The 22,149-nt window shown below is 44.0% G+C and overlaps 1 pseudogene; it reads right to left on the bottom strand.

Moving 5' to 3' along the window:
• Positions 1-7,760: 7,760 nt before the first annotated feature.
• The window catches only part of LOC148508551 (uncharacterized), a 106,654-nt pseudogene continuing 92,265 nt past the window's right edge, over positions 7,761-22,149 (bottom strand).

A 22,149-nucleotide genomic window follows, 5' to 3' on the forward strand; every position in this document is an offset into this window, starting at 1 on the left:
ACACTTTGAAGGCTGTAACTTTGAACTGCTTTATAGAAAACATGTGAATGAAACCTTTCCACACAGCAGAACATGATGGAGAAATCCCTTGAAGTTCAGCACCTAGAGCATCTTTTTTCATGTTCTCTGAGGCCTCTCCTGACTGTGAAGAAAGATTCTCCACACTGTAGTCTTCCATTGTGACTTTTTAATGGTGATTTTAATGTTGTCCACTGGCTGAGATCCATCTCATCTGAGAGTTGGGTTTTCCCCAAGCAAATGAGACAATTCAAATCCAGAAGGTGACTCTTATGTTTATCCGTGGTGTCAGTCTCTCTTTTGGCTGAATTAGGCTTTATTTTTTTTACAAAAATAGGCTTTAGTTTTTTAGACCATATAACTTTATAAGCTGTTAGGATAACATTTCTGCTATGTTAAAGATTAAAAAAAAAACTTTTTGTAACCCTATAACTAAAATAAAAAAATTTTCATTGCAATATTCATGCAGCCCCTTGACAGACAGCAGCACAGCACCCCTGCACATCTATGCTGATGACAGGTGTGGCTGGCATGCACACAAAAAATTGTTTATTTATTATTTGGGGTAACAGCCCCTCGACAGACAGGAGCACAGTACCCCTGCACAGCTACGCTGATGACAGTGACAGCCAGGTGTAAAATTGATCAGAAATTAATTTAAAAACAAATCATTGGGTACAGCCCCTGGCTGTTAAATTGATCATAAATTAATTTAAAAACAATTCATTGGGTGCTGTCCCTGGCTGTTAAATTGATCATAAATCAATTTAAAAACAATTCATTGGGTGCAGCCCTTGGCTGTTAAATTTATCATAAATTAATTTAAAAACAATTCATTGGGTGCAGCCCTTGGCTGTTAAATTGATAATAAATTAACTTAAATAAAATGTATTGGGTGCAGCCCCTGGCTGTTAAATTGATCATAAGTTAATTTAAAAATAAATCATTGGTTCCTAAACCAACCATAACATTAATTTAAAATGTGAGGCAGCAATGCCCCAACCAGCACATAATGGAAAGGAAAAAGGTGCAAGATGGAATAGTCCTTTGGCCCTACCACCCACCCTTATGTTGTATATGAAACAGGACAGTTTAACAAACCAATCATTTCAGCAACAAGGACTGCCAATTGTGGCTGAAGTGATTGGTTTGTTTGGACTCCCATAAAACAAGCTGCCAAAGTGCTTTGGACATGGGAAAGAAAATAATCCCATACACAAACTGGCTTTACATTACAAGTTGTCATCATCCTTGTCCTTGTCATCCCCATCAGTGTACATCCTCTTCTTCACACAATATTAATTCATCCCCGCTGGATTCCACCATAGGCGCCTCTGTCATTTTTCTATGTAATTGTTGGTCGAGGTCATCCTCGTGGAATTTGTAATTCATTTTTATGAACATAATCTTTTCCACATTTTGAGGAAGTAACCTCCTACGCTGATCACTGACAAGGTTGCCAGCTGCACTGAAAACTCTTTCGGAGTACACACTGGAGGGTGAGCAACTTAAGTAATGCAAAGCCAGTTTGTGTATGGGACTCCAAATTGCCTCTTTTTCCTGCCAGTACTGAAAGGGACTGTCTGACATGTCTATTAGGATGTTATCTCTGAAATAGTCCTCCACCATTCTGTGAACGAAGACCATATCATACATAGTCACGGTAGAAGACATGTCACTATTAGGCAGTTCTCTCAGGCTCAACCAGATGTCATTTTTTGGTGACTGATCTGCTTGACCACCAGGCATTCTGTAAGGAAATTTTTTTTTTCCTGGCAGCTGTTGAAACTGAAGGAGGAGATGAAGGCATTTCACATGCGGCTGCAGCTGATAATTTTTTGACCAACAGCTCTTTGCCTAGTTTTAGATTTTGGTCTTTTGGAAAAAAACTCAAAAGGTAGTACTTAAACCTAGGATCCAGAATGGTTGCCAAAATATATGTTTCAGATTTCAATAGATTGACGACTCTTCGATCCTGGTGAAGTGAATCAAGGGCTTGATCCACCAGTCCGGCATACTTTGCACAATCGCTCCGTTTCAGCTCCTCCTTCAGTTTCTCCAGCTGTTTTTGCAAAAGTCTGATGAGGGGAATGACCTGACTCAAGCTGGCAGTGTCTGAACTAACTTCAGGTGTGGCAAGTTCAAAGGGTTTGAGAACCTTGCACAACACGGAAATTATTCTCCACTGCACTTCAGTAAGGTGCATTCCCCCTCCACAGCCTATGTCATAGTCCGCTGTATAGGCCTGGATGGCCTTTTGCTGTTCCTCCATTCGCTGAAGCATATAGAGGGTAGAATTCCACCGAGTTACTACCTCTTGCTTCAGCTGATGGAAGGGCAAATTTAACTGTACCTGCTGATCATGCAATCTTTGACAAGCAGTCGCCAAATGTCTAAAATGTCCAGATATTTTGCATGCCACTGAGAGCAGCTCCTGCATGCCCCTGTCATTTTTAAAAAAATGTTGCACCACCAAATTAATTGTGTGAGCAAAACATAGGACGTGTTGGAATTCACCCAGATGTAATGCTCTCACAATATTGGTGGCATTGTCCGAAATCACAAATTCTGAGTAGAGTCCAAATGGGGTAAGCCATTTAGCAATGATTTTCCTGAGTTTTTCTAAAAGATTCTCAGCGATATGCCTCTTAGTGAAACCAGTTATACAAAGAGTAGCCTGCCTCTATATCAGCTGTCTTTTGGGAGATTTTGCTGCTGCTGCTGTTGCTGTTGTAGGCAATACACCTACCCAGTGGGTTGTCACAGTCATGTAATCCTTAGTTTGCCCTGTCCCACTTGTCCACATATCAGTGGTCAAGTGGACAGTGGGTACAATGGCATTTCTGAGGACATTAATAAGTCCTTGTACATATTTGGAATTGCTCTTCTAGCAAGTGCAATCTAGAAGGGATCTGGTAGCAAGGACACAGACCTGAATTAACTGTTGAAAACCCACTGCAGTAATGGCAGATACTGGACGCACATCTAATAAAAGCATAGCTGTTATGGCGTCAGTAATCTGCTGTGCAAATGGGTGATTGCTGTCATACTTGTTTACCCTTGCAAACTATGGTGTAACAGTTAATTGTTTTTTGGAGGATACGCTACAAGTAGTCTTTCTTCTGGTCCCCTTCTGGGATGAAGATCCACTAACAGCAGCAGCAGCAACAGGCGTAGTCATCAAGGATCCTTCTGAGGAATCGTGGATAGGAGAGGAGTCAATCATGCTTGGAATACCAACATTGGATGCAGCAGGACTACTCCCGATGATGAATGAGGATGTTGATGATGCAGGTATTGGTGTTGGAGATCGAAGGCGCTTGGATCTCACAGAGAGGGAGCAGGTAGGTGACACTGGACTTGTTACGTTTTGAGTTTTGGAACTTGGCAATGTACACTTTGATATTTGATTAATGCGCTCCAAGTGATGTAACAAGGAGGAGGTTCCTAGGTGGTTTAGGTCCCTCCCTCTACTCCCTCTTGAATGGCAAGGGACACATATGGCTTGACAACTGTTGTCCGGATCGGGGTGGAAACAATTCCACACGTGAGAAGTAGATATTTTTGTCTTTTGTCCCGGCATGACAAGAATGGACTTTGTCTTTTTCAATCCATGGGCAACAGCTGTTGCCTTACTTACTCAAAGGACATCCTTGGCATCAACATCCTCATCACCAACACCAACATCTTCATCATCAACATCATCATCATCCTTAGCACCTTCATCCACCAAAATATCCTCCTCCTCCATGTGCAATTCCACAAAAGCATCCTCAATGACTACATGTGCAATATGTTGACTGCCCTTCCCCACATTTACAGAGGGCACACAAATGTTGGAACTTGGAGGATCCTCCAGTACACTAATATTTAGGTCAGGCTCGCACATGGCAAAAGCGGACAGACTTGCACTCTCCTCGGGGATTTGTGATTTTGATGTCTCAGGGCACAGAGTTGGTTTTTCCGGAGCTGTCTTAGCAAATTTCACATTTTTAATTGGACCACCACCACTACTACTACAAGCAGAAGGGCTATCAGAATCAGCAGTCTTCTTCATAAAGTAAGAAGGCCAAGGCCTTATCCTTTCCTTGCCACTTCGTGTAGTGAATTATTTGTTTATCTAAAGTCAAATATCCTTTCAATTTTTTTTTCTTAATTTTAGTAAAACCTGCTTTACCATATCGATGGCGTGACTTAAGCCCGGGGGCATGGGCATTCCTAGAGGTCGAGGAAGTTGACCACTGCTGGTGGCAGCTACAACATGTGGTTCTTGGCCTTGCTCTCCTGTCATGTGACAGCCCTCCATATTTTTTCTGCAGTCTAGAAGCAGTGTCACAATCACCAATAGTGTAGCCAAGGTGCGGTTACAAAATTCACACATGTGCACACACAAAAATATTAGAAAAATGACAAATGAGGATTTATATTTTTTGTCAGCTCCAGAAGAACTTGGCCCCAGAGTAACAATTGATCATGACTGGAGTCGGGCAGCACAAGGTTGCAACTTGCGTTGCTGGCTGGCTCTTGTGCACTACTGTGGTTAAGGCAAAAACCCACCCACACAAACAAGAAAAAAATATGACACTTTTAGTGTTTTTTTTTTTAAGAACGACTGTAGTCGGACAGCACAAGGTTGCAACGTGCATTACTGACTGGATCTTGTGCACTACTGCGGTTAAGGCGAAACCCACCCACACAAACAAGAAAAAAAATATGACACATTTATTGTATTTTATTTTTGGAGAACTGGAATCAGACAGCACAAGGTTGCAACTTATGTTACTGGCTGGATCTTGTTCACTACTGTGGTTAAGGTGAAAACCCACTACTGCCTGGCTCTTGTGCGCTACTGCGGTTAAGCCTGTTAATGCATGCACACACAGAAAAATATAAAAAGACACTTTGATTTTTTTTTTTTTTGGAGTCCAGAGCTTGGGCCCAGAGACGGACACAGCACAAGCCCAGGACACAGCAGACAGCCAAGATGGATCACCAGACAGCACAGTGACAGTGACAGCACTGTCACCAGAGACCAGAATGGATCAGCACCAGCCCAGGACACAGCAGATAGCACCCACACCTCTCCCAGCCCTACACTACCCACCCTCCCTGTTCAGTCTCCACAGCCGGAGTGACATGGCGTCTGTCGCGTGGTCCCTATATACTAAATTAATCATAGAGACGAAACCTTGCGAACCACGAGATTTCTGTCTCTATGGTTTTGCCTCGGTTTCGAGAACCGAGTAAGGCGGGAACTTCCAAGCCTGCCTGGATCTGACTCGGATATGCTAAATTCGAGTGGGTTCGGTTCTCTGGGAACCGAACCAGCTCATCTCTAGTAAATTTGCGAGTTAAAAAATGGGAAAATCACCCAAGTTTTGGTGATCCAAATTGAGTAAAAAAAAACAAACTCTATCAGACTCGAATCTTAATAACTTAAAACAATAGTTGATAACCCCTAATTGTGCAATTATCATGCTGCCTAAATACATCAAAATATAAGGTTTCACCAAGAGAGGTCAACAACTTAAAAATAACAATTTGATTATGGGCATAAAGGCGCTTGATATAATGAAAAACATGAGAGTATACTCCCCTTATGTATGTTATTCCAGGTTCTCCCTTGGATCAAAATTCATACATATAAAAAAAAAGAGAAACAAAACACAATATAGTGTAATCCAGTTTAAACACTTTCACAAGTAGATAATTAAGACATTTCACAAGTAGATAATTAAGACATTAATGTCCCAGTAATAATTCTGTGTGTTTTCGGGGAATCCCCTTGCATCCAACTCACACTTTAAAATTAAATCATGTGCATGTCAAAAGATAATACTCTTGATAGATAAGCTTTATATATTTTATTCCGTCACCAAGAATGAAATGTAGACAAATATAGGGGTTGCCCCCACACCATAATCAAATTGTTATTTTCGAATCTTAATAAATGTACCCCTTGTTGTGTATCTAGATCAGTTGTTCTCAAACTCGGCCCTCAGGACCCCACACAGGTCATATTTTCCAGGTCACCTAGCAGGTGTACAGGTGTAATCATTACTCACTGACACATTTTAATAGATCCACAGGTGGAGCTAATTATTTCACCTGTGATTCTGTGAGGAGACCTGGAAAACATGAGCTGTTTGGGGTCCCAAGGACCGAGTTTTAGAACCACTGATCTAGATGATATACTAATTTTTTCTCCAGATATTGAAAGTCATCATTCCCACATGAATGAGGTTCTTAAGCGACTGTGACAAAATCAGTTGAATTGCAAGAGAGAGAAATTCGGGGGTTAGGAGGGTTAGGTTTAGGCACCCCCAGGGGGACTTAGGGTTAGGCACCCCCCCAGGGAGGGTTAGGGTTAGGCTAGGGTAAGGGGGGGTTAGGGTTAGGCACCACTGGGGGGAGGTAGGGTTAAGGCACCCCCCTTGGGAGGGTTAGATTTAGGGTAAGGTGGGAGGGTTAGAATTAGTCACCGCCGGTATTTTATACCCAACTCGTGCCCACTGCCCTATTACAGTTCTCACTGATCACAAGAACATATTGTATTTGAAAACTGCCCAATGCATGATTCCAAGGCAAGTCAGATGGGCATTATTCTTTTCACATTTTGATTTACGACTCACTTTCCGCCTGGTACCAAGAATTGTAAAGCTGATGCATTGTTATGTTCTATGATGGAAGAAGAGACTATGGTGTCCCTTGCACCACAAAACTTTATTAATCCTCTCAGCATAGCAGATTTTCCACCTCTTGGTAAAACTTTTGTTGCAGAAGATCTTCGATTCAAACTTCAATGGCCTCATTGCACTAAATTTGCAGGACATGCTGGGGTATGTAAAACTTATAGCTTCATTTCCAGAAGTTATTGGTGGCTCTCACTTTGTCAAGATGTCCAGCAACTTATATATCCGCCTATGCCATCTGTGCCCAACATAAAAGCTCTTGACTGGGTTCTGCAGATGAAGGACTACCATTGGCAATTCCTCATCAACCGTGGACCCATATATATATATATATATATATATATATATATGGATTTTGTTACAGACTTACCTAGTTCTGATGGATACACTACTATTTTGGTAATAGTAGACAGATTTTCTAACATGGCACATTTTGTTCCTTTCCGTGGTCTTTCTTCTGTTCCTGTTTTAGCCCAATTGTTTGTCAAAGAGATCTTTCATATTCATGGGTGCCCAGAAGATATCGTGTAGGACAAGGTGTGCAATTCATTGCCTTGTTTTGGCATTCTCTGTGTCAAGCTCTCCAAATAAAATTGATCTTTTCCTCTGCTTATCACCCACAGTCCAATGGACAAAGAGAGAATTATCCAGGATTTGGAGACCTTTCTGAGAATGTTCATATCATCTTCACAAGAGGACTGGCTTCAATTACTCCCTTGGGCAGAATTTGCTCATAATTATCCTTACAACAAATCATCAAACTCTACTCCATCTTTTACAGTTTTTGGTCTGCATCCCAGAATTCCGTTATTCACACCACTCCCTGCCAATGCAGTTCCTGCTTCAGAACAAAGTATTCAACATTTCTCAGATATTTGGCATTGTGTGAGAGAAGCTTTACTCAAAACATCTAAACAGTACAAAATCCAAGCAGACAAAAAAATGCAGAAATATTCCCAGCATAAAAATTGGAGATAGAGGGCCTCATTCAGAGGCGGTCAGAGGAAGCAAGCGGTCGCTCAGAAACTGGGTCTGGAGGGCATGATCAGGTCACAGTCTTTTAGCATCGAGGTGCTTGAAGTGCCTCTCTATCCTGAGTTCCCCTTCTGGATTATGGTCTTGGTCTTGCGTCAGAGCTGTACCAGGGATATAGCTTCATTAGTTTTTCCCTGGTTACATAAGGCTCAGATTCCTGGCTTGTTCCCCAGGTCCAGACTTCTTGTCACTGGAGTAGTTCTCTGGCCGGATTGGTCCTAGGCCCATCAGGTGAGAGGCTGCCCATTGGCTTGGGTTCCTGTTGGAATTCTAGTATCCTTGCATTGCTCCGGTCCATGATTCCTAGTGTCTCTAGTCTGCCAGTATCTGTATTACCTATGAGTCGTGGTATCTTGAAGCCTCCCCATTTCCTGCACTCCTCAGTTAATACCCTGGGCCCCGTGCCAGATCTACAGAATACCAGAACCATGATAGGTGAGACCAATATGTCTGGGTTGGTAAGACTGGAACTAGCATCATAAAGTAACATTTTCTAACTGTTTGAGACTGATTTCTGGGTCTGACATCCCTGTTGGTTCCCAAAATGTTAGACATGCTTTCAAATGTAGTTTGATATCCGCAGCCCTAAAAACTACAGCAAATCTTGTTTCGGAGGATCATGTGAATCTTTACAGTACCTTCACCTCTCCACCAAGCCCATAGAAACTTACTTGTGTCCTGGTCATTAGAACTCTCAAGTTTTGCATATTTTTCCACCATTTTGATATAAAAATCCATACGCGTTCCCTTACAGCAATGCAATATTGTGTAAAACAACATTCCTAAGCGCGACAAATTGGCCTTGTGAATCCCTTTGTTGCACCAATAAGAGTATCTTAATTATGAGTCATACTTGTCCAGTAAGTGTTGCAAAGTGCCTCTTAACTATGTAGGGGTCCTTAGACTAATCACCAGTTTTTACCTGCTATCCCATTGACACTCATTGCTGATATTATACCTGCTTATCACTGAGGTATTTTATTAATCAGTAAAAAGAAAATGCAGGTGCGCAATTTAAGCACTAAGTACAATTATAATAAACTCTAACAATTAACATGAAGTATAAATTTGGTTCTTAGCACTTGTTTGGCTAAAAATGTATTCCCATCCACCAGGTCAAGGTGAACTTCATTAGGTGGGTCTCTAACATCCCTAATACTGACACATTATTTACATGTATCCAGGACTTCCCTATAATAGTGCCCATTCCAATGTATAGACAACAATGCAAGGACCTCTATTCATTAAAGTCCATGCAAAAGGAATCCAACCTTCAAGTGTATACTACATACACAAATACAGAGGAAAAGGAAGAGGAGCTGGGCTGCACACTTTAATTTTAAACATAATATGAAGTGCTGAGATGCTGGGACTTGTATGCCATGCAGAAAAACGAAAATGCACATGCGCACTCTAAGCACTAAGGGCCTGATTCAGACCCGCATAGCGCTTGCAAGCGGGTCGATGGTCGGCCAGTGCGCACAATGCTCGCTACAAAATGGGGCGGCTGTCGATGTTGATTGACAGCTCGCCTCATTTTGTAGGCGGGGAGGGGGGGTGGCTGGACAAAAGGAGGCGTTCCCGAAGGAACGCCTGCCGTTTGTTGGCGGCCCTACTGACATCATTCGTGATATCAGTAGTGAACTTCCTGCTCTATTAGAGCAAGAATTTCACTCGGGCTTGCGGGAACCAAGACCCTACCACAAGGGTCTTGTCGCAAGCCCGATGGTCACAATAATCGCGACCATCACCAGGCCGCTCGCAAAAGCTGTGGGTTGTCACCAACAGCTATGCGAGTGGCTTGGAGGCGGATTTTTTTTTTTTTTAATCCACCCTTATTCAGAGCGAGCGCTCGCAAATAGTGAGTGACTCTGAATTAGGCCCTAAGACTACTGATAATCAAAACAATTATAATAAACTCTAACAACTAACATGGAGTATAATGAATAATAAGGTTCTTAGGTTTGGACAAAAATGTATACCCACTTACTACAATATGTCAAAGGTGAACTTCATCAGGTGGGTCCGTAACATCAATAATACTGTATTTTATTAATCAATTGCAATATACCCAAGGTCCTCAATCTTCATTGGCAGTACCTTATGAAATCTCTAATACAAATTCCTTATCCCTCACATTTTGATCCCCTGGTGTCTTGTACTGTAAATTGCTAAAACAATCTTAACTCAACAGTCAAAACACTGTTCTCTTCAATGCTATTACCCTCAAATACTGTTCTCTCACATTTAAGGCAACAAAAAGACAAATCACACTGGACGCTTTGTATGACAAGTACTTGACATACCAAACCGAAACATTTTTACACTTCATTGAAAAGAATATTGATTTTTGTTTGAGTCAGAGAAAAAGCAAAAAACAAAAAACTCCAAAAAACAAATAAATGTAGTTTCAGTCATTTTGTATTTTATTACTATTTTGGTATAATACTTCATATTTCATGACTATTCTGGAATAAAAGTTAATTATATATTCAATCCATGTGACACATATACAGTGCATACTATAATAATATTTATATAATAATTTTCCATTGTCTGTTCTGTCTCCAATATACATGCGCATTGGGAGCCAAGGCATTTGTCCTAACGGCTCACACTACTAGGGAGACAGGACAGTCCATAGCCAAACAGGGGGGCCGGAGGAGGACTAGTGCCACAGGGAATTTGGTAAATATTGTGGAGATGGGAGAGATCAGGGGAGTTGAGACAAAAAGGGGGGGTGGGACAGGGTGGGTGGAGGGTGAGGGGGACAGCACAGATTTTGAGCAGGATAGAGAAAGCAGAGAGGGGGGCTGGACAGAGCGGGGCTGGAGCAGAACAGAAATGTAGGCAAAGAGGGGGCAGGGTTGGACAGAGTGGGGGCGCAGCAGAAGACAGAGAGTGGGGTAGGGGTGGAGCTGCGGGTAGACATTGAGGTGACCCAGTATGTTCTAATGATGAATTGGAAAATACTTTGCAATGAGGATGATGGGTTACGTTTATAGTCTATTTCAAAAGTGAGATGCACTGACAGAAGGAATGCCAGTGGTTGTTTGGAGTAGTGCTCTAGACGGATATATTCATAACAAAATAGATGGAGCCGCAACTCCTTATTTTGCTTGTAGACTAGACAACAAAAGAAACTGTTGAAAAATTCTTAGACTTTTTGGGCTTTTGTACTGTACTTTTCTTTTTTTTTTGTTAAATTTTTAACAAGAAGCAAACAAAAAATAAATCACAGAGAAATGGTCTGCAACATTATCATCTAGAGCAAGGATGTCGCTACTGGTACCCCAGAGGCCAGATGTGACCAAGGGCTCAATTCAGATGCGTTTGCTCGCTAGATGCGTATGCAAATTCGTCAAGGCAAGAGATCGCACAGCAAGGCATTAGCACGCCTACTATGTCTTAACGTGCGATCGCATTGTGAATGCAGACGCCCACGAGCCTGTCTAAGATGCCCAGTTGTGCATGTTTCCAGGAAATGAATGCAACCATCGGTAACATTGAGTACCATCGGAAGCGATCGCAGCATTTGTGCTGACCATACACTTCCGCAAGCACTACGAGTGATTCAGTGTGATTTTCAACCATGTGACGTGTGCTATGACTGTGCCTCTTAATTATGCACGCCACTGAAACGGCATTGAGACGCTGCGACACCTCCACTCCCCCATTTATAGTGACCAGCCCCTGTCACCACTCACAAACGGCTTCTCCTGTCACTCATTCAGCCGGGCTATCTATGCGCAGCGAGCGAATGCTCCCATTTGCTCACACTGGTTCGCTCATGTGCATTGCGATCCGTACGCATGCCCAGAATGCAACCAATCGGCTGGCTGCGTGCAAACTCTTCCTAGCGAGCGATCTGAATCAGGTCCCAAGTTCAAAAGCTCTATTGTTTGACATACGGTAAATTGTGCAATAGTCTTCAGCATGCGATGATAAAGTTACTATAACCCGACATCTGTCTCAGAGCCTGTTTCCGAGGTAGACGGAGTTGCGACTGCAACTGCGTCTTTATGCTAATGTCGCTGCCGCTGGTCTTCCTACTGATACGCCCAACTTTTGTGGTGCCAATCCATTGCTGTGCATATTTAGATGCACCATCAGCCACATCACTGGAGACTGCACCAGCCGTATGAAGGTGCAGAACATGGCCGCCTGCAGCAAACCTGCGACATGCCCACGTCTGGTTAGTCACCTTTCTGTTATCACACAGAAAAGCCCACTGAAAATCTCTCTCTGCATTTAAATTCATTCTATGTCTCAGAGCGGTTACCATCAGGACGCCTGCGCAGACTGAAAACATCACCCGCGCTCGCGTCCGACATCGACACAGCATCCACCCCTGAATAAGGCCCTTAATGCAAATTTTTATGGCAACATTGATTTAGAATAATAATTTTCACGTGGGTAAACGCTGCCATTGATTGCACAATGGTTCTGAAGGAGGGAATTAGTGGCAGGATATCACTGGGGGCAGAGGGAAGCTTTTCAGTCTATTACGCTGTTTCTCCATGTTGTAAATCACATGCATCCAGTCATACTGTACTATAATTGTATAGGCCCCACATGGGGGTATCCAATTAGCTACGAAAAATATTCAGTTGTAGAAAACTGGATTTTTTGCGGATTTTCTGGTATTTTTCGCCAATTTTTTTTTAACGTGCTATCCAATTAAACCTTGTTTACTACACCCGAAAATGTTCTGTTTATCTCACGATAATACATAGGATTCGCAAAAAGTCGCGGACCTATGTATTTTCTCTGCAGCGATTGGGAGAAAAACACCTTCTTATCGGGGATTTGGTTTCGCCTTCCTGAGGCAGGCGAAACAAAATCCCTGATAAGCGTCGGCTTCGGGGATAATTGGATAGCCCCGGGTGAGGTAATTAGCCACGGTTAAGTTTAGGCACTAATGGGGAGGTTTCAGGTTAGAGTGCGGGTGGGGGGAAGATTAGGGTTAGGATACAGGAAAGGAGGAATAGGTTTAGGGGGTGAAGAGGGGAGGGTAAAAATACTTACATAGCCCCTGTTGGGATTTTGAGCATCGGGATGCCGCTGTCAGTCTATTGACGGCTGGTGTCCCGACTGCCAACCCAATGGGTGCAGGATAGATGAGAGCCATGTAACCGCTGCATGGTCCATGGTCATTCCAAGGTGGTACCCAGGTGCTATCTGGAAATTTTTGTCTTTGAGGCAAACATAAGCAAGTGGCCCAAGCTCATTGTATATTGCAATGGTAAAAGGAGACCTAATGTATAATATTATTTATGTCACTCATTTATTATTTATTATCTGCGCTTTTAGTGGCAATAAGAAATTCTGTACCGCCCGGATGTATGAAAATCACATCCACGGTCAGAGGCTCCGATGGAAGCCTGTCCCTGCAATGTGTAAAGTAAAGTGATCACATCAGCGATCAATTTACTTTATGCTGCGAGACTCACTGCACTGGTCATCCGTGCATGCACTTGTGGTTATTACCGGGGCGGAGTCCTGAGAATCCCACTCCCGGTAAATGATGTCATATGTAGCCTATAAGCTACAATGGCTAACAGGGGCTGCTATTGCCATCGGAAACAGGGAAACTGTTTTCAACACCAAAATGTGTTTAATATATAAGTTTAAAAAATATGCCTCTCAGTGTTTTAGGCTCTCACTAAACCTTCTGGCATTAAACGACAGCCTAAGTTACAGTTTGCTAGCTTGTAGCGCCATTCCTGGGCGCTGTAAAATTTCTCCACCCCCCTAATTTCTGTTGGTGACAGAATCCAGGGGCTGGCTGGCAACTTTTAGCCTGGGGGGCAAATGCATGCAGGCGGCCCAGGCAGAAGAGTAGCGTGTAGCCAGGGTGCCCGAAGAACGTGCGTGCTACGGCGCCGCCCCCCCCTCAAGTGTTTCAGGGAGGAGGCGGGTCCATATGGGATTAATGTAAGGTAAAAATAAAGATTAGGGGCAGCCCCCTGTCATAGTGCCTCCGTGTGCCACAGGAGAGAACACCCTTATGCAGGCCTCCAGTAGTGCCCCCAGTAGTGATCCCCCCTATGCAGTGCCCCTTGTGCCCCCAGTAGTAAGCCCCTTATATTGTGCCCCCAGTAGTGGTTCCCCCTGTGCAGTGCCCCTTGTGCCCCCAGTAATATGCCCATTATATAGTGCCCCCAATAGTGGTACCCCCTATGTAGTGCCCCTTATATAGTGCCCCCAGTAGCAGTCCACCCCCCATGCAGTGCCCCCAATAGTGGTAACCCTTTTGCAATGCCCCTTAAATAGTGGCCCCAGTTGTAGTCTCCCCCCTATGCAGTACCCCCAGTATTGCCCTTTATATAGAGCCCCCAGCAGTGGTCCCTCGATGCAGTGCCCCCATTGGTAGTCCCCTCCCCTATGTAGTGCCCCTAGTAGTAGTCCCCTCCCCCCTATGCAGTGTCCCTAGTAGTAGTCCCCTCCCCTTGTAGTGCCCCCAGTAGTAGTAGTCCCCCCCTTGTAGTGCCCCCAGTAGTAGTAGTCCCCCCTTGTAGATCCCCCAGTAGTAGATCTCCCCCCTTGTAGTGCCCCCAGTAGTAGTAGTCCCCCCCCTTGTAGTGCCCCCAGTAGTAATCCACCCCCCTGGTAGTTCCCCAGTAGTAATCCCCCCCTGGTAGTGCCCCCATAGTAATCCACCCCTGGTAGTGCCCCCAGTAGTCCCCGCCCCAGTAGAGAGAGACTTAATAAAAAAAAAAAAAAACACTTACCTGAAACTCCCGCTCCTGGTCCCGACGCTTCTACCGGCTCCTCCGGCCGCTTTGCATTATGGGAGTGACGTCGTCATGACGACGTCTCTCCCATTACCCACTGCGGGAGCCGGAAGATGGCTCCCGCAGTGGGAGCAGCAGCAGCCGATGAGAGTCTGACAGTCGCTCAGCGGCTGCTGATACAGCAAACACACAGCTGCCGGCTCCGGCGGCTGTGTGTTTGTGCTGTGTAGCGCTGACCGAACTCCGTCCGGTCAGCGCTACACACGCGGTGCAGTCTGTGTCACAGTGACACAGGCGGCCCGCGGCCCGCATGACGCTGCGGCCCGGGGGCACATGGCACCCTGGCCCCCGGCCCAGCCCGCCGCTGACAGAATCAGACACCAGGTTTTTGGTGGCTAGGCAAATGTATAACTTACCCCTGCCGTCTCATGCTGTCTCCTAGTGAGGTTTGACCTGCCTTACCTGTGCGTATGGGTCCGATGTTACTCGATGTTACCAATTGTTTCACTTTGTTGCCCAAGTATACGGATGTGAGTATGGGGAAGTGGGCGTCCTTATGTCAGGCTGCAATCGCACTGCGTATGCAGACATTTACATATCCCCGCTGATATTAGCAACTGCGTTGCGTGCCTATAAGCAGAATAGCGATCCGTAGTGAAACAGTCCCTTTGATAGTACAAGCCATTGGCCAATCAGATTGCTTTGGTGAATGACAATGGGCACACAGCGCATGGCTGCAACTAAAAGCAGTGATGTACAGTATGAATCAAATTTATAATACAGTATCTGTTATAAACCATTATGTTTTCTATAAATGGATATAATAACAAATCAGCAGTCAGGTGACACAGTAATAAGGTTATATATTGTTCCTTAATAAAATCTGGAAAACAATCACTTCTTAGATAGTTTGCATAGAGCACAAATTGCTGTAGCATAAAACAGTAACATTGTGCATCACTTGCATGACAAAACTGACAGCAACAAGCATCCGGAAATGATGAAGGTACCATTCCCCAGCACATACAGAGTCCTGCTTCTAGTGATGTATGGCCCTCATTCAGAGCCGCTCGCTAGCGGCCGTACGCTCGGTCTGAGCGATGTTCGCACATCTGCGCATGCGTACGGTTTTTAGTACGCATGCGCGAACCAGTCAGTGCGGCCGAAAATCGTTTGTACGCTATATAGCGAGTGCCTGCTATTTTGAATGACAGAATGAGGCGTATGTGGGTGGTAACAGGGGAAGGTGCTTGTAAACGGGGGAGTGGAATTCGAACGCAGGCGTGCTTAAAGGTCAAAACGGGCGTTTTAAGGGAGTGCATAATTAATATAGCAGCGTCATTGACCACGTCACTTGGTTATTTTATAGCCAGAACTGCTCGCAAAATTGTGGTAGCAAAAACCAACCACAAGAATAGCGAGCAGTTCATACGCTGTTCGATGTACTCGATTAATCTAATAAATAGCGGACATGACGTATGGTGCGTGCGGCCAGGGGGCGTTTTTAACAAATAAACGAGCGTATGTTTTGCATGCTCGTTCAGACTTAGAGGTGTGAACAGACTGCAATTTGCGAAAGGATCATTTGAATAGCCACCCCTTGTTTTTGAACGAACGACCGCAAATAGCAAACGGCTCTGAATCAGGCTCTATGGCCCTCATTCAGAGACGCTCGCTAGCGGCCGTACGCTCGTTCTGAGCGATGTTCGCACATCTGCGCATGCGTATGGTTTTTAGTACGCATGCGCGAACCAGTCAGTACGGCCGAAAATCGTTTGTACGCTATATAGCGAGTGCCTGCTAATTTGAATGACAGAATGAGGCGTATGTGGGTGGTAACAGGGGAAGGTGCTTGTAAACGGGGGAGTGGAATTCGAACGCAGGCGTGCTTAAAGGTCAAAACGGGCGTTTTAAGGGAGTGCATAATTAATATAGCAGCGTCATTGACCACGTCACTTGGTTATTTTATAGCCAGAACTGCTCGCAAAATTGTGGTAGCAAAAACCAACCACAAGAATAGCGAGCAGTTCATACGCTGTTCGATGTACTCGATTAATCTAATAAATAGCGGACATGACGTATGGTGCGTGCGGCCAGGGGGCGTTTTTAACAAATAAACGAGCGTATGTTTTGCACGCTCGTTCAGACTTAGAGGTGTGAACAGACTGCAATTTGCGAAAGGATCATTTGAATAGCCACCCCTTGTTTTTGAACGAACGACCGCAAATAGCGAACGGCTCTGAATCAGGCCCTATGGCTTTAGGAGATCCTGCTCATTCATAGCTCCCATTGTTATCATACTGCCACCTGGTGGTGATCACCTGCAAATAAACAAATACAAAAAAATAAACAAACTTGTAGAAGATTCCTGCTTAGATTACAGCAGCAGAAAAACATAAAGGGATAGTTCTTATTCGTCACTTCGGCAGTTTTCAGAGTAGGCAATTTGCTTGGTTCATTAACAAGAGTAATCATAGAGCTGACCAAACAACCTAAGCTCTGCATATTGGAAATTCAGCTTCCCAGTGTACAGTGTACATGCAATAAAATACCATCACTAGGATATTAATATGAAATAAAAGGGCTAAAAAGGTAGGGCTTGAAAACCTGCATAAAGCCAAGGTGATAGCTATACTCTATATCTATATTTTTGTTTGATTGTTATACCTGTGTGTACTCATATATGTTTGTAAGCCGTCTCTATTTTTAATAACAAATTAAAAAAATGTTTTTTTTCTTTTTTAGAAGAAATTTAAAAATCATATTTAAAAAAAAAAAAAAAAAAAGCAATCCGCAGCAGTTCTCAAACGGTTCAAACTTAAAGACGCTATAAACCCTATTAACACGATTATGCTACAGTATAGTGAGTCCCTTCTCAGCATTTATAACATCTGTGCTGTGATAGATAAGGCCGTCTTTCCTGCGTGAAATCTGCGCTCGTTTCTCCGTTGACCTCTCTTCCCGTCCTCCGGCCGCCCTCCATCCACTCTCCTTCGCCCAAATAACTTTTGCTTACAATTACAATATGCTGATGTAGAGACTTATAAATGTCTGCAGCAAGTGATATTGACCCAGCTGTGACAAATGCATAGAGATTTACTAACGCTGTAGGATATATTGTATTTTTTGCAATAATTGAAAACTTAAATGTTTCCTGTTATTTAAAAAACAATTGGTCTTAATTCTCTTTGGTAAATACTAAATATTTGCTATTTACCCACTTTGGGGGAAAATATTTGGTAAAACTGAACTAGTACGGTTGCAACTTGCCACTGAATTGCGCGGTATATGATGGTATACATTTACTAAAAAGAAATAACAACCCTTTTGCAATTTATTATCCCGACACTTGGCAAAACCAAAATATCCTGATGGACTGGCTCTGGGCACAGTGACAGCAGAGCCACGGCGCAGTGTGACCGGGTCGCTCACAGGACCTCCATAAAAATTAAAGGGGAAGCACTGATTGGCTGAGAGCATGGGAACGGTGGCTATGACAGTTGGTCTGATTCAGATATGTACGTAAACCTGATGGTTTACGTACATATCTGATAGCGGGGCGTCTGTGCTGGACCAATTCCGCAGATGTGCAAAATGGGTCATCTATAAAGAACAATATTATTAACTTTTTTATGACCATTAACCCACCCAGCACCCAGTGGTTGTTCGTCAGGATGGGGGACCCCATTTTTTTTGGGGGGGTCAACATTTTTTAAGGGATTCCAGGACTGGGATTCCAGCCCTGTTTGGGGCTGGTTAACGTTATGGAAGGGGGATCCCATGCCGTATGTCTTCCTGCTATCGTGTTACTTCCTCGGCTAGCTCAGTCTGGTGCAGCAAAATGGTTAAATAAAAAAATTTAAAAATAACTATTCTTCTGACACTAGCAGCATCTAGACTAGCGGTTTTGGAGAAGAGTAATCATATAATTTATTTAACTGTTATCCTGTCTTCCAGTGCTGCGCCGCTATGTTTAATAAATGAGCTACTGTATATTCTTTTACACTGCCGTGTGCTTGTGCCGCTGCTCTGTCACTTACTTTAACCAGCCAGCTCGCTGCAGCCTTTGGCCTGTATTGGTGAAAACTATATTGTGAAGTGAACATAATTGACTGGAAATCACAGGAAATTAATGTTATTGATGTTAATAATAACAAAAAAAAGTCCAAATTGCGAGATTTGGGCTGAATTTTTAATCTAGATCCAAAATCAAAACACTTGAGGGTGGTTTTGCCAAAAGCAAATCACGACTGAGAACCACGATTTAGAACCAAAACCAAAACACAGTGGGGCCTATTCATCAACACTAAATTAACAGTTTTAAGGACATTTTCCTTGATTACCGTTATTTTAGTATTCATGAACACACTTAACACATATCACTGATATCTCCTGGTTAAGTCTGTGTGAATTAATTTCCACACTCCCCATACTTTAGTACATTAGTACATTAGTATGGGGATGTAGAAATTATGCTATTCATCAAATTCCGAAAAGTATGTATTTTCAGAATTTGATGGTGTTACTATACGCCACTCTCAGATGGCGTACAACGGGTTACACTTACCTGCTTTCACCAAGACCAGGTCCTCCGCCGGCTCCCTCTGTTGCTCCCGGTTCCTCTTCTGGCTTCGGCTGCTGCTCTGACACAGACTATGGGCCTGATTCAGAGCCAGACGCTCTGACCAGAGCGCTCGCTCTGAATCAGGACCCTCCTCCATTAAAATGGAGCGTCCTCCTGGACGCTCGTATAGCTGTGGGTCACCACCCACAGCATATACGAGCATCCAAAAAGATGGTCGCGATGGTCTTGACCATCGCGACCATCGGACTTGCGACGGAGACCCTGTGGTAGGGTCTCCCTGCCACAAGCCCTGGAGTGATTGTGGCTCTATCAGAGCCAAAATCACTCCCACTGACATCACTAGTAATGTCAGTGGGGCCGGCTTCAGACAGTAGGCGTTCCCATGGGAACGCCTCCGTCTGGCAGGCACGCCCACCAAAGGGGGTGTGCTGTCAGTCACCATCGACAACATGCCCCCTTTGGTGCGAGACCCGGAGCGACAGCTTGGCTGTCGCAGTCCGGGTCTCGCGCATGCACACGACAGAGCTCCCTCCGTCGTGCGCATGCGCAGTGGGGAACATCGACCCACTTGCAAGCGTACTGCTGCTTGCGAGTGGGTCTGAATGACCCCCTGTGTTCGCAAAATGCAGTAAAGTAAAGAAAAAAAACAATAAAGTTTAACAAAAAAAAAAAATCCCCAGACGGGAGGTCGAGGTCCGCGGCTGCAGACTGTGTCCCAGCGGCCAGGTAGGTGGGAGAGGGGAGCAGAGGGGGAGGGATGTTGGGGGGGCGGACACTGAATTACTCCAGCTATAATCAGTGCTGCGCATGCGCCACTTTTATGAACGTAACGGCACATGCGCAGCACTGATTACAGCTGCGGTAAGGTAGAGTAGAGAGGGAAAAGAATCTATTTTCTAAAAAGCTGTCATCGCAAAAATGACAGCTTTTCGGAATAGATAGTTATGGGGAGGAGGAATGATGAATTCCTACAGTAATTAGGTAGAAATCCATGTGAGTTCTAAACCTAATTAACTCCCTTTATTTAGTTATCATGAATAGGCCCCAGTGCCTTTGCGCACATTTGTAATTGTAATGTAATATATTTTAGTACCCTACAGATATGAGTAAAAGACACATTACTGTAGAAAAAATATATTTTATACGGATTGTTGGGTTTGAAAATTGGAAAGAAAAAGCTTTTAGATATTGTATAATAAAAAGTTGTGGAAAACCTATATATTAGGGACTATAGCAGTGTACCACTGCAGGCAGTACAAAGACGTGACAATGTATGCCATTTAAAGACAAGTAGCACTGCAGGTAGGGGTATGAGAGCAGTACCATCATCCATGGTGCAGGTCCTGGGGCTGGCACCATTGCTGCCCTCGGCCCCTGTATTTGGCTAGCAGGTTGCCCAGAATGGCACACTGCTGCCAGTAGCGCTGCTTCAGCGCTGCCTAAAGTATCCTTTGTATGCTCCTCCTGGTATGTGCCCTGCAATGTGTATAGCAGCTCATAGCTTCTGGGGAGCTCTCCATTTTCTACTGTCGCCGGTCCCACTCCCTCCTCTGATGCCCCATGTTTGGAGTGTCGGGCTGGCTCAGGGCAGCAGTGAGTCCTTCTCCACCTCTGAAGACACGACTTCCAATATGACTGTGTGAGCTACCCTTTATGTCTCTGTTGATATACAAGTGTTGCATATAACATTAATCAGTACAGTCTCCTGGCGCATCCTAGTCACATCTTATTGGACTATGAATCATTTTTGGCAAAAAAAGTTGGCTGGCTGATGTCGTGTCCATAGGGCTGGCTGGCTGTCGTTGTCCTGTCCATAGGGACTGGCTGGCTGTAGTTCTGTGTTGTCCAAGGGGTGCTCTGTCCTTCAGAGGTGCTCTTCACCCACCCCCTGTGTGAAAAAAATAAAATAAATTAGTGTTAGCCACACTTGTCATCAGTGCAGGGGTGCTGTGCTGCTGTCTGTTAAGGGGCTGCTGCCTCTTTTCAGAGGTTCACCCCAGTGTTAAAAAAAATAAAATAAACACATTTTTTTGTGTGGCATGTTAGCCACACCTGTAATCGGCTGTCACTGTCATCGGCGTAGCTGCGAAGGGGTGCTGTGCTCCTGTCTGTCGAGGGGCTGCTGCCCAAAAAATAAATAATCAATATTTTTGTGTGCATGTCAGCCACACCTGACTGTCACTGTCATCAGCGTAGCTGCTCAGGGGTGCTGTGCTCCTGTCTGTCAAAGGACTGCTGCCCAAAAAATAAACAATGTTTTTGTGTGCATGTTAGCCACACCTGGCATCGGCATAGCTGCACAGGGGTGCTGTGCTGCTGTCTGTCAAGGGGCTGCATGAATATTGCAATTAAAACTTTTTTTTTTTAAGTTATTGGGTTACAAAAATTTGTTTTTTTTATCTGAAACGTAGCAGAAATGTTATCCTAACAGTTATATGCTCTAAAAACTAAAACCTACATTTATTTACAAACCTATATAGAGTGGACATCCTAATTTCTAAACATGTTCTATTCAAAAACATAAACAGAAGCAAAGATTATAAGTCTAGTGTGTTATAGTGTGTTATTATGATGTTAGAATGTAGAAGGACAAAAATTGGGTGGATCACACATGGCTGATTGATCAACCGTGGTGACTGGATTAGTGTCATAAGGAAGAGGAGGCTGCAAACTGGGTGTCATGTTATGAGTTGGCCATATGGGGTATGTTGCTGTTAAGGGACCAGGCTGGTTATCAGTGGACACATTATTATTATAGTTGTGTTATTTTGGGTTGCCATCTCCTGAAAGGTGTTTACCAATAGACAAAGACTACCTACCTATCAGCTCAGGCATAGACACTTCCTGAGGAACAGAGCTCTGTTCTCTGGAGGGAAGCCAAATAGGTGGGAGCCCCTGTTCCAACATCTGAAGATCTTATGTCTCCACATCATCTATTATAGATAAAAAAAAATGTCATTGGGGACATCTAGCTCCTCTTTCTGTACCCTGTTCACCCTTTTTGGACAGGAAGTTCAGGATGGCTGGTTTGGAAGAAGAAGGCCTAGCAATAGATGGGGATGGTCATTATCAAGACCTGGTC

The sequence above is a fragment of the Taudactylus pleione genome, unplaced genomic scaffold (assembly GCF_031769625.1).
Source record: "Taudactylus pleione unplaced genomic scaffold, aTauple2 ptg000360l, whole genome shotgun sequence".
Lineage (NCBI taxonomy): Eukaryota > Metazoa > Chordata > Amphibia > Anura > Myobatrachidae > Taudactylus > Taudactylus pleione.